Consider the following 14393-nt stretch of genomic DNA (forward strand, 5'->3'; position numbering starts at 1 on the left):
GAAGCTTTTCTCTTGCACCAGCGTATGTGTGTGTGTGTGTTGGACCGATGAAAAGTAAGTGAGCAAGTAAGTTTTACTGGAAATTTTCCGTTACTCTCAGTATCAGCTGGAGAGTGCAAGTAAAAGACAAATGTGCTTGTAGGGCATGTGTGGCGCGGCAACAAGGGCTGTTGCGTGTCAGTGGAATATAAACTTAATGGATACACTCGCAAGCGCATAAAAAACACATACACAAACATACGTGTGGCACGCACATATTCGGCCGCCGATGAATTCTGTGGTCACAGGCCGCTCAATCATTCAAGTTAGAGTCACAGGGCGAAGTGGACGTGTCGACGGATGTGACATTTTGTTGGTTCAGCTGGTATTTAAATATACAATTACAATTGGTTGTAGCTTAAGGAAAGTGTGTTATAAAAAAAAAATAACAACAATCGAATGCAAATGTGTCGCAATTGTAGGAAAAGTGAAATTTAGCAGCTTCTTGGCAATTTTCGATTTTCAGCAAACAAAAGTGTGCAGCACTTGTGCAAGGAAGCCTCTAAGTTTCAACACAACTGTGTGCCTGTGAATGTGTGTGAATGTGTGGATGCGTGTAGTAGAACATTTGTATATTTAAACACAGCATACAGTGAGATGTGTGAATTGCTGCTAAGCCAGATAAAAGCTTTTTTAGTAAAAGTAAAAGTTAAGTTCAAATTGGATTTTAGAAAAGGAAACGGCAAATTTGTAAGCAAAGAATATGCATGTGAAGTATACTCAAAGTCTTTCATGCTTATCACAGCAAAGCTGAAAGCATGGTGCAAAAAGTTGCTATGTACACATATGTGGCATAAAGGTCAGCACAACGTAGAAGGAAGCAGGAAAAATTATATTTTAAGCGTGCGAGAGCATTTGCTCTCTATAGTCCCGTATGTTAAACTTCAACTTTAATTTCACGTTTTTTTTTTTGTTCTGCTTTGCATAAATTATACACACTGCCATTGAACTGGAAAATCACATCTCTCGCTCTCTCTCTCTCTTTGAGTTTTGTGTTAGTAGTAAAAACGGCAATAAAAGCAAGTGCAAGCCAGCTGAAGCGGCATGTTAGTAACAAAAATAGAAAAAAATCCAAAAACGTGTGCATTACAAAAAAACAAATTCAACAAAAACAGCAAAACACGAACTTCTGTTTTAAGTGAAAAAAAATATATTGAAAATAATTTTAAGAAATATATACATATGTACTTTTTTTAATTTTTACTGTTAATTAAATTAAATATAATTAAAAAAAAAATTAAATATATTTTATATAGTTTTTTTTATTTTTACGGTTAATTAAATTAAATAAACTTTTGGGAAAATTAAATATAATTTAATTTTTGTTTGATTTTTTACAGTTCAATCCATAAAATAGCATTAAAGTAATGTTTTAGTGTATCACAAAATAATTAAAAAAAAACAAAAACAATTACGTTTTAACATAGCCACAACATAATGCAGGGCATAAGTTTTCATTATACGATAATAAATGTTGTTTAAGTGTGTGCAAAGCAAAATAATAAGAATACGCGCCTAAGCAAGTGGAGCAACACGCAGCCCGTAGTGAGCTAAAAAGTTTATTTCGAAAATAGAAAATCGTTTATTCAACTAAAGCAGTAAATGAATGGATATCGGTTGCAGGTGAGTAGTTGTTGTAGTACCTGTTTACTTGATTCTCAATATCAAAAAAAAACTTAAAAAAAAAATATTTTTAAATGTGTTGAGAGTAGTGTGTAAGGCAGGTCAGGATTAAGTAAAATTGTTAATAATGTTATTTTTCACTTTTCTTAACATGAAATTTAGTTATTGTTTTTTATAATTAAACAGATTCAAATATAATGAAACCCGAAAAAAATAATAAATAATATTTATTGCTTCGCTAAAAAAATACAAAATAAAGGGCCCTCAAGTAAATATACAATCGTTCAATATGCTCACAATCAACAACAATTTACAGTTCATTGAGTGGGCACAAAAACAACAAAAACCATCCCTTCGCCTGTGTACATATTACGTGAAACCATATACGATATACCCGCACCCACACACCTAATTAAATTGCAATGCTGCGTTCAATGTCCTCTGCTGGCCACAAGTGCATTTCAATTAAGCTTGAAGGACACCAAACCGAAACCAAAAGCCTCGTAAGGGTGCGTAAGCAAGTTGCAAACAAGTAAATAATAACTGACACTGCAGCTTGGTATGTGGCACACGCAGAGAGTGAAAAGAATGTGCAAAGCAAAATCTGGTTTAATTTTTGATTTGTGGCATTTGTAGACACAAGAACGCATTGCCACCACACAACAAGTTAGAAAGCCACATACATATTACTTAGACCAGTAGTGGTAGTGTTGATCTAACGGGTCTTAAAATACCGCTAATTAATTGGATTTTATGTTAGCAATTCAGTCGTAAATATTTGCTCCTTTTACCAACACAACTCAATGCTAGTAAAGCAGCAACAAAATTATTGCTCAGACAGATGAACTTAGTGGTCATTTGGTGGTAGATCCGTACTCAGCGGAGGATGCATAAGAACCACTCAACCATGCTTTCGAAGTCTCTAGTGAGTCACTAAAGATGTGTGTGATATGGCGTTACGCTGATGGAATAACATTTTTCTGCAATTGCAGAAAGCTGGCCGCTATTGGTCGACTACTTCCTTCAAACGGTTCAATTGTTGGCATAACAGCGCAACTTGCATGATTCCCCGCAAATCCCACCAAGCATATAACAAAACACTCCTATTATAAACATTGCATGCAAACTTTATATATCTTGTACAAGGTATAATAATGTCCAACGATTTAAGTCGATTAAATAATAATAAACAGTTTTGAATATAGGATCTCAGAATTGAGATTATGGCTTAGTCACTGTTGATCCGTCTCAGAGTGATTCTACACGGACCATTTTTGCTTGACGTTTATTGCTAGTGACCCTCATATCTTCAGCAGTAATCATCCGTTCCAGAAAAATATCGATCTTGTTGCATTTCAGCAACGATTCGAAGATGGAAATTTAGATTTTTTGCTCAACTCGTGTAGCAGCCATACAACGAGCTACCTTTTTTGTATCCACCCGGTTCCAAACGGTATTTTGTGCAATCTTTAGCTTCTGAGCAATCAAATTAGTGATGGTCGGTCACGATAACTTCTCTCAATTTGCAAATATTTTTAACGATTATCTTCATTGTATGAATATTTTTGGCAATCGGTCTCCTGTAATAAGGTACATCTTTGCCGTCACTGACGGAATCTGGAGCGACAAAAGCAAAATTTCACATAATTGCCGGGCTTACGTTTTCGACTTTATCGAAGAAAAACTTTATACGGAATCTTTTCTCTTCACTTGTATCCACCTTTGACGAGTGTTTAAACAAAACTGAGATAAACAACAAAAAACTGTCTTAGAATTTTTTTGTATGAAATCTTTTCTTTTATTTACGTATATAGCATAGCCCGATGGCTTTAGCTTTTTGGAAATTGGAAAAATAATTGATTTATTTTAACAAATTCTTAACATAAATGAGTCCTACACCGCATACACAGTAAAGGCAGCTTAAATGCCTCCTGAAGAATCCCATCATTTTTAGGTACCACTTAAGTCCTTAGATCCGCGTACGAAGCCAAAAAATGTTTGTTGTATAAATCTCACAAATTTAGGCTACTATTTGAAAGTGGCAGACCACAATTTCGACAACATAGCACAATAACTCCACAAATACATACTCGTATAGAAAACATTGCAGTTTTTATGCCTAAATTAATGTTTGATAATCGTAAACCCATGTTTCATCTCTTTGTTCCTACACTCATGCCGTAGTCTTTTGTCCCCCTCGCACCCCACCAAATTGCATAACCGAAATTCTGTTAGCTGTATATATTTTTAGAACAAGGACGCTCCACTGACAACAAATGATAAATTTTGAGGACAGAAATTCGCAAAATCTGGCGCGTAAGCAATGCTACGCAAAGTGACATCTTCGAAATTCCAAGCTGTGCTTTGATGATGTATGTATGTGAATTTGTCATGCGTGCTCAAATGTGCAGCTACTTGTGTATGAAGAATTATGTGTGTATCTGGCGTTTGAAATTGCTGTCATTTCGTGTGTAATTATGAGTATTTTGTGTGAGTTAAAAGCAGTCAGCTGCAAATGCATAATGCAGCACATATACTTAAGAATACACAATATGAATACACATAAAGACCGACACGATTAGAATACCTTGCAGATGTATTATTGCTGACTCTGCATTGTATTACTAACAGAATTAATCTGTCATGATCTTATAAGAAATAACTTGTTTGTTTACACCACTAAGTCACTATCACTATGTATGGACTAAGAGGATATATGAACCGATTTTATAAATTTTTTGATCTATCATTTAATCAGGTTCGTCTGTCTGTCTATTCTTAACTCCGTTCATGTGTATATAAGCGAACTAGTCCCTTAGTTTTTGAAATATCGATCTGAAATTTGTAACAGGTTGTGTTCTCACCAAGAAGCTGCTCATTCGACGGAATGGCCAATATCACCATTATACAATAAGGCTGCCATATAAACTGAACTATCGAAATAAAGTATGGAAAACTTTTCCAATTAGCCAGATATCTTCATGAAATTTTGCAGGGATTATTATCCAAGGTCACAATGCTATATTCGAAGAAATAAATAAAATCGGTTGACTATAACATATAGCTGCCATACGAACTGAACGTTTGGAATGAAGTGCTCGTATGGAAAACTTTTTCATTTGAAGAGATATCTTCATCAAAATTGGCAGAGATTATTATCCAAGATAACAATGCTATATTCGAAGAATAAATAAAATCGGTTGACTATAACATATAGCTGCCATACAAAGTGACTGAACAAAGTTCTGGTAAGAAAACTTTTCAATTTGTTATAGTATTATAACTTCAGTGCAACATAAATTAACATTTTTTCTTGTTTAGTCTACTCTTAAAGTGCACAAAAACTACTATGCATCGCTTGTTTCGAGTGTAGACAAGTTTTTATGTTGTTTACTCTCACACATGGCCGCCTCGTTAAGTGGATAAAGATTTTATTTAAAAGAAAACAAACATATAAACCGCTGTAGAGAACCACACACAGCTAACCAAAAGAAAATACCAATATATAAACACGTATTGAAGAATTAAAGAGAACCGTAAACATGCACACTGCACCGCTACTAAATTCCAATCTAGTGCTAGTGAATGAACTTGCATGCGGAATTGTTTATTTTAATCTAGCGAATAAATATCTCAAAGCAAAATCGAATTATTAATGCAGCTGTTTACAAATTATTGGCGTTATAAAAACACGAACGCATACCGCACAACCACACAAAATAAACATATACATTATTATATTACACAAATAGCTGGTCGCCGCGGCGTATGAACAATATTTATTGGTCCTAAGTAAGCGCACAGTAGCAGTGCGGCATTTGAGCAGCAACAGCGCAGTCATAGTAAAACATAAATAAATATTTTATAATATGCAAAGCAAGCGCAGAAAGCAAAAAAATGCACACATACAAATGTGAGAAAATAATTTCGTTGAGCTTAGGTGCCCTCCCTTGCAAGGGGTACTCAGTGAGTTTACATGGGTCATGCACGAATTATTAAGTATTTACAATTTGAGCCTTTACTAACAGAAAAGGCGACAATAAACAGTAAATATGATTATGATGCAAAGAAAGTATTGCGTAGCGAAGAGGCAATAGTAAGCACTACTATGGCCAAAAGGGTTTGTCAATAAGCTATAAATTTCCTTTGCCTTAAAAGCACACAACTGACTTGGAGCTCAATATACTGCAGCACTAAACTCTTTTTAACATATATTGAAGTATAACTTTTTAACTAATATTGGCTTAGTCTTCTATACAATATTTAGATGCTTAGTATTTTATGCACGTTTTGTTGTTGTTTTTCTTTTTTTTATAGTTGACTTTCACCGCAATTCCACATTAAAAGGCATGAAAAAGTCGCATACGAACTAAATGAACTTTTACGAGCCCATGTGCTGGCGTCATAAAAGTCTTCATAAAATGGAATGTATGTGCCCATCAATTCACTGTTCGTTCACCGCAAAAAACTCTTAGTATATCTACCGTTAGTACCTATAATTGCAGCAATAAAAGCTAAGTGCTTTGTTGTATAAACTTAGCAATCAGGAAGTCGACGAAGAAATACAATAACCAACAGCAAATCAAGTATTTTGATTCAAATAACGAGCTACAATTGGGAAGTGACTCAACTGAGATTTATGCGCGCACACATAGCAACATCTTTATATATTGGCATATACATATCTACATAAATTATATGTGGCAAAGTGCTAAACTCTGCTAAAAATGCTTTTGAAATATAAAAAACACAATTTAAAAAGTTACAAGTTTTAGATCGATAAGGCAAAGAGAATACTTCTACCACCATACATTGCTTATTATTAGAGATAGCCTTTTAAAGACAAAGTTTTAGCTGAAGAAGTTTATGAATCGAAACTATGTGGATACCTATTTCTTACATATCAATCATTTACTTATGTGGGCAAAGTTTTATTTAAACATTTTTGTATATGTTTCAGATGACAAAAGTGTATTGAAGGCAAGAAGGAGTATTGATAATACATATGACCTCATGATTATAGGATATCAAATCGAGTAGAAACTGATTCGTATATAGGGTATATAGGGTTCGGCTGCACCGAAGCTATAATACCGTTGACAAAAATAAAATATTCCCTATGAGAACTTGATTTCGATAGATCAGTTTGTATGAGAGCTATATGCTATAGTGATCCGATCTCAATAATTTCTGCGGATATTACGCCATTGTTCTGGACAAGAACCCGCGCCAAATTTGAAGAAATTATTTTATTAAATGAACAAGTTTTTATACAAGCACTTGACTCCGCTCGTTCAGTTTGTATGGCAGCTATATATGCGTATACCATTCTTGCCTTAGACATTAACCCATGTCCAAGTTCGTGCAGATATCTCGTCAATTGTAAGAGATCTCCATACAAACACTTAATTCCGATCGTTCAATTTGTATGACAACTGTACTTTATAGTGACTCAATTTAAACAATTTCTTCGGAGATTACACAGTTGCCTTAGATATTAGCCCATGTAAAACTTCATGAAGATATTTCGTCAATTGGAAAAGTTTTCCATACAAGCACTTGACTCAGATCATTCAGTTTGTATGGCAGCTATATGCTAAAGTGGTCCGATGTCGATGGTTCTAAATGAAGAGCTTCTCGCGGAAAAAAGGACATGAACCAAATTTCGGAACAATATCTCAAAAACTGAGGATGATGCTGATCATTTATTTATATATTTTATTTTTTAGGGTGTCCGACGTTACTTTCTGGATTAAGACTAATTAAAAACTTGCTATTAAGCCCTGTTTAGGATAAAGAACGATACTAAATCATCAAAAAATTCCAAAACACACAATGCGATGTGCGTCAGAGCGTATGAGTAATTTCTTGAGCATCTGTTTTATTGTACGATAACTTTTCATTTTACTATTAACAACACATATGCGCATATTATTGCATTAATACTTCCACATTATCTGTATAACATAACAGTAAAGCAAATATCCACTAGTCATGGTTGCAGTCTTGAGAATTTCTCTTGCTTAGTAATTATAAATTCTAACACTTGCACTCAATTTATTTGCTTTGGTGTCACTTATCACATAGCCTTCAACAAATAATAATTGTTTACCCTACACAATAGTTTCAATTGCCAAATGGAATTGAATAAATCAAGTTACACGCATGACGCATGGATTGATTGGAATTCGTTGTGCGTGACTTGTTTCTGAGACAGTCAAATAGGTGCAACAGTGCTTGAATATGCAAATGAATTAAGTAAACGCACAACCTATGATTGTTGCAGCGTGTCTGCCTTTGTTTACTTTGACGTTGAAATTTCATATCAGTACATACATAAATATTTACCCATATGTGTTTAGGCATTTAAGTAAATTTACTTTGTAAGATTTTCTTGCAATTTGTATACAATACTCGACTGCCAGCAGGTACGTCCATCAAATTTACTGCCCAAATGTATGTACGTCAATCACTTGACATGATTACATCCCCTGATATTATCGAAATTCCGACACTAATTGCTGCAAATAGCCAATTCTATTGTTGAATTTTTTTAAAACCATTTGTCATTTATAGTTTGACAATACTCATAATATTGTTTGGTCTGATATTTATTATTCTATATGCGAAATTTTCTATGCCTCAGAGATTCTGTATAGAAATTAGTCTGCCAAGTCGAGACGTTTTTATATTTACCTATAAAATTTGATGTTTTATTAATAACAGATATGAAGAAAATATCAAAGTTGACTAGGACCGGCTCATATAGACTGTGTACGCAAGCCGCAAAGACAACAAAATGTGAGATTAGTACAGCTCACCGAAGTGTTCTCTCAATGAATCCTTTGATTAATGCGATGTGTAAAAGCTGGCAGCCAGCTAACGTTGGACCTTGCGATTTTTAAATCACATCACTTCGCGACATCAGCGTCACCCAAGCACTGGCCAGGCACTTTGCCTGCATGTCTTATATAGAGCCAGCTACCGCGAAGTCACTTTGTGATTTTCAAATCACTTCACTTGGCGGCGTGAGCATCATGTTCGCACTGGCCAGGCACTTTGCCTGCATGTTTTATATATTGCCAGCTACCGTGAAGCCACCTTGTGACTTTCAAATCACTTCCCTTCGCGGCGTGAGCATCATTCTCGCACTGGCCAGGCACTTTGCCTGCGTGTCTTATATAGAGCCAGCTACCGCGAAGTCACTTTGTGATTTTCAAATCACTTCACTTGGCGGCGTGAGCATCATGTTCGCACTGGCCAGGCACTTTGCCTGCATGTTTTATATAGAGCCAGCTACCGTGAAGCCACCTTGTGACTTTCAAATCACTTCCCTTCGCGGCGTGAGCATCATTCTCGCACTGGCCAGGCACTTTGCCTGCATGTTTTATATAGAGCCAGCTACCGTGAAGCCACCTTGTGACTTTCAAATCACTTCCCTTCGCGGCGTGAGCATCATTCTCGCACTGGCCAGGCACTTTGCCTGCATGTTTTATATAGAGCCAGCTACCGTGAAGTCACCTTGTGACTTTCAAATCACTTCACTTGGCGGCGTGAGCATCATTCTCGCACTGGCCAGGCACTTTGCCTGCGTGTCTTATATAGAGCCAGCTACCGTGAAGTCACCTTGTGACTTTCAAATCACTTCCCTTCGCGGCGTGAGCATCATTCTCGCACTGGCCAGGCACTTTGCCTGCGTGTCTTATATAGAGCCAGCTACCGTGAAGCCACCTTGTGACTTTCATATCACATCACATCGCGGCGTGAACGTCACTTAAGCACTGGCCAGGCACGGTGCCTGCTTTACTTATATACGGCATCATTTTTGAAGAAATATGGACTGATTATTCCACCGGTCGACAAACTATACCAAAGTGCTGTTTTTTCTGTATGAAATGACAGCACTTGAATCTCTTCAGGTTGCTGTTCGTTGCAAATGTGAAATTTTTGCTTGTTTGCATACTAATTCAGCGAGATATGAGCTTCATCGCTGAATAAAATTTGACTTGAAAACGTCGAATCTGCTTGGAAATTTTCTAGTGCTCAGAAATCGAAGCGATGTCACATGAAAAGGTCGAGCGGCTTCCGTGTTATTTATTTGAATGCCAGCAAAAGCGTTTCAAGATTCAATTGTAAAATATTCCTTTCATTAAAATAGAAAATATCTAGATTAAAAACAAGATTGTATGCAAATCAATGTTAAAAAAAAAACAAATTTTTAGTCAGAAATTAAAATGGAAGCCTTTAGCTTCCACTTAATCTCTGCAAAAAATTGTTTATATACACAATTAAATTTTATACACATCGTCAATTTGTAAAGCTCCCTCTATCTGCAACATACATACCTCGAAATTAATATGCATAGAAATTCACTTAAGCAAACTCATATAAATAAGTTTATGCATATTAATATTCTACAGCATATCACACCAATTTGCATATTTTTAGAACGCCTGACTGCCCGCAAACACATCAAAGTTAATGCTTTACATGAGTTCTCCAAAAAGGATAAGACTCAGCAAATTTTAAGCAAGAAAATAGTTGAAATTTGCTAACACAAGTCGCATATCGAATACATGAATACACAGTGCTGATGTATCTATTGACTATCCTGTCTATCGGCTTACATAAACCACATGTTGTGGATGCTCAAAAATATGCTACATGTGCCACATGTCATGTGAGTCATGGGTAAAACGTTAGTGTCTAGCCTATACTCTACTCTTCATCTCTACATACATGAACCATGTTGCTCTTGCCTAGGAGTATCCCGACGTCCATTACACGTATATTTACACTGCGACAGCTACGAAAGCAGTTAAAGTGACAAATAGTCAAAAGCCCAAAGGCAACACTTTTTTGAATGGCCAACGATGAACCGCCTCCCTTATGTCATACGACCACTCACAACCTGAAAGTGACTCTGTGTAAATGCAGGTTAATAAGCTAACAATAAATATTGTTCGTGCAGGCTCGTTTACACGTCTCGAATACGAGTACACAGCACATTGAATGAAGGGAAATATGTCTATAAAAGTGATAGCACAAAGTGACGCTCTCTTCATGTCATTGTAAGAAAAATAACACAAAAATGTATGTTGTTGAAACTCAGCATTGCTGCTTTTTGACCTACACAATTTGTATTCCGATCCTTTACTTTATATTTTGTAATATAAGTAGTGTATACACAAGTGTCGAGTCAATTGTTAGTTGAAAAGGTGTTTAGTTGGAAAGTAAGTCAGTTAGTTCGCTATTATGCTAGTCATTAGCACACCCATTTATTTTGAAAAATATGTGTTACAAAAACAACAATGGCACGTACAGATGTTCGGTATATGCTTAACTCTTTCAAACTCATATCTAAATCCACACATCTGTGTCTAGGAAGTTTACTTGTCATGTTAACCTTATACGCCTCTGGAGCAAAATTAAAAAAAAAAAATTATTAATTTTTTTTACATATTTGGAAATTCTATACATTTAAAAAACATACTGAAAATTTTAGAAAATATTTCAAATATTATTTGAGTTGTATAGGTAGTCTTATTAAGTACAGTCGTCCATAGTCGTCCATAGTCGACGTAGTCAAACAGATTATCATAAAAGCGTTTTCCTTAAAACTACATTTTTCAAATTGGTTGTAATTGTAACTCGAAAACAAATCTTCCAACCGTTTTGCTAATTTTGTATATCTTCTGTATTTCCTCTAGTTTTTCAATTTTTGAGCAAAATTCCATTTTTCTTCAGTTTATCTTTTTGCTAAGTTTTAATATCTTGTAAACGTTTGGGATTGAATCGAACCCTAAGCATGTTGTCTTCAGACATCTCTGCGATAGAACGATGGTGGTGAAACATAGAATACATTAATCATCACAATGGAATATGAGTAGTGGCATATCACAAGGTGGAGTTCTCTCACCCCTTCTCTGTATCATGGTTTTCAAAGATCTTCTGAAAAAGCTTGAGAAAGTCGAGTAGCGAGTGACCGCCTAAGTGGACGATATAGCTCTCATGTTTGAGATAAAGTTTCTGAATACCTAGTGATACCTTTGTATCGTAAGCAACTGGGCCGCTTAAAACGACCTCTCTATATATCCCAACAAAACTGAGTTGGTTTTATTCCCTAGGATGTACAAAATATTGGAGGCGCATCCTCCATGAATAGGAGACAAGCGTCTGCAGCTTACTGACAGAGTTATGTACCAAGGTCTTAGCCTAGACCGGAAGCTCTTGTGAAAACCCAACATCGAGAGAAGAGCAAGGCAAGTAAGGTATCGGTTGCCCTGTACTGCTGCAGTGGAGCCATTGGCAAAAGGTGTGGACTCTTACCAAAGGAAGTTCTTTATTTCTATGAAACCATAATGTTCTGCGGAATTTTTGTTCGGTAGAAGGCATTTGAAAATACTAGACACGCGAAAATATTGGCGTGTGTTCAACGGGCTGCTCCCATCAGTATTTGTGGTGCAATACGAACCACACTAACTTTAGCCCAAAATGTTTTGCTGCAGAGGACGGGTCAACACTGCCCCGTAAGTGTAGGGCCGCTAAGCTGCCCTGAGACTCATAAAAAACGTTGGAGGAGAGTGGCATTGAACTTTTTTTACGGATGGATTAAAAGTTGAGTGGAGGGTTGGTGGAGTAGTACACCGGCGGCAGATATCCATCAGCCTTAGTCTTCTAAGCGTGGTGACAACCCACTCTGATAGTAGGACAGGGATATCAGACTTAAGTTCGCTCACTGTGCACTCAAGACTTTATCTCTTGTAGTCGACCAGCCTTGCTGATTTGGGAAGCTCAGTAACATTGAACACCTTACCAGATGCCAGTTGCATACATGATTGTCCCGGTTTAGGCAGATCAAATCAAAGGCACCTTGGATCTTATACTTTTAGAGATCCAGGCTAAATGACGGAAATAAAAATAAAACACCTAAGCAGATTTGTAATAGGTTCAGGGCGTGTTTGCCGATAGCTAATATCCAACTCCAGAAGTTTTTCGTTTTGTATCGAAAAGGACTTTAATTAAGTGTGCTTCCCCCTCAAAGCCAAGGCAACAGCCATTTAACCTAATCCCAACTCACCTAACTTTTTTAGCCGTTTTCCTTAAAAATCCAAAAAATCACCTGTTTGAGGCGATCGTACTAGTTGAACTCCTTAGAGTACTATATCCTTATTGATCTTTAATCAAAAATATAGTGGAGTAAAATATTAAAAACATTAATTACGCCGAGCATATTTTTGACGCCAAATTAATGTGCCTTTCATAAACGTCAAAAGTTGTTGATTATTGCAAATTTTATGCGCAACACAACAACAATATTTAAAGCGAACAATATGCAAAACACCATAATTAGTTTAATAGTAATTTATCAAGCAAAATTGAGGAAAAACAGAAAATATCAGCTCTAATTTGTACAACCAACAACAATTTGCCAAATTGCATAAATTTCAGCCGATAATGATGTCAAAACTGCGACTATTTTAGCAAACAAGTTTGGGCGTGCGAACAATTTCGTTGGCCGCCACTATTAACACCAATTAATTTGTAATCAAGCAACCATTGAAAGTGCCTATAATAAATTACTTTAAATAATAGCGCCAAGCTCGCGCATCGCAGGAGCATATGTGTGTCAAAATGTGCAAATAAATTGCTTCCACCGATTTATAGCTGTTAATTAATCGTTATTTTCCGCGCTCGCACCGAGTGCAAATTAACTAAAATATCCTGCATCCGGTAAATAAATGCGAACGCACAACCAATTAAAGAGCGTGTGCTTTCTATACACGAGTGCTACGCGAAATTTATTCCCCTCTGTCAATATCGTAATTTATTTGTGCGTTAAATAGTCTATATTCTTGAAATGAATTAAGTTCTGGCTGAAATAAACATTTCAATGCAAACTTTAAGGGATATAAACAAACTGCGCATTGGTTGAATCTGGAGAAATTCTCAAATAATAAATTACTATTTATTTGTATACCCTGAACAGGGTATATTAAGTTTGCCATGAAGTTTGTAACACCCAAAAGGAAACGTCAGAGACCCAGACAGAGAGAGATAATGTACACATATCTGTACATAATTGATCAATGTGACGAGCTGATTTAGCCACGTCCGTCTGCCCATCTGTAGATATGCAATTTAGTCCCTCAGGTTTTGTGACTTACTTCTCTCGCCAAGACGCTGCACATTTGACGGAACCGACAATATTGGACCACAATAAAACGATGGAGCTATTGTAGAAGAAGTTCACCCAAGTGAGGAAAGCGCCATTTGAGCGCCATTCACTTGGGAGTGGTCATAAACGATTCTTTAACATATGGCTCAAGCAGCTCACAACTTCCAAAACACATTCACTCCCCAGAGTTGAGCGCTGATTTGGGACCTGCCACGTAAAAAATACTACCAACGAGAAAAAGAAACCCGCCTCGAATGAGAGACCCCTCTTGATGACGACAACTGCAAACGTGTTGAGTATGACGATTTAAGGGAATGAACCTAGAATGCGATTTGGATTAGGCCCATCGACTTCACCGGGGCCCAAAATTTGGTTATCTGTAGAACTAGAATCCAGCATAAAAAAATTAATCAAGCTACCTGGATATCTCCGAATCAAAAAGCCACAAACCAGATCGATCATGTTGTGATAGATCGAAGACACGTCTCCAGTGTTTTAGAAGTGCGTACTATCCGAGGTTCCAACATTGACGCGGCCATGATACGCATCCGCC

The 14393-nt window shown here is 36.5% G+C and overlaps 1 protein-coding gene across 1 annotated transcript in view; it reads left to right on the forward strand.

Annotated features, from left to right (window-relative positions):
* The first annotated feature begins 310 nt into the window (after positions 1-310).
* The window catches only part of LOC120767544 (slowpoke-binding protein), an 81722-nt gene continuing 67639 nt past the window's right edge, over positions 311-14393 (forward strand). Inside the window, exons 1-2 of the mRNA XM_040093653.1 lie at positions 311-364; positions 1380-1662. The gene's annotated coding sequence lies outside the window, so the exon portion shown is untranslated. The remainder of the gene's footprint in view (positions 365-1379; positions 1663-14393) is intronic.

Source organism: Bactrocera tryoni, chromosome 2, assembly GCF_016617805.1.
Source record: "Bactrocera tryoni isolate S06 chromosome 2, CSIRO_BtryS06_freeze2, whole genome shotgun sequence".
Lineage (NCBI taxonomy): Eukaryota > Metazoa > Arthropoda > Insecta > Diptera > Tephritidae > Bactrocera > Bactrocera tryoni.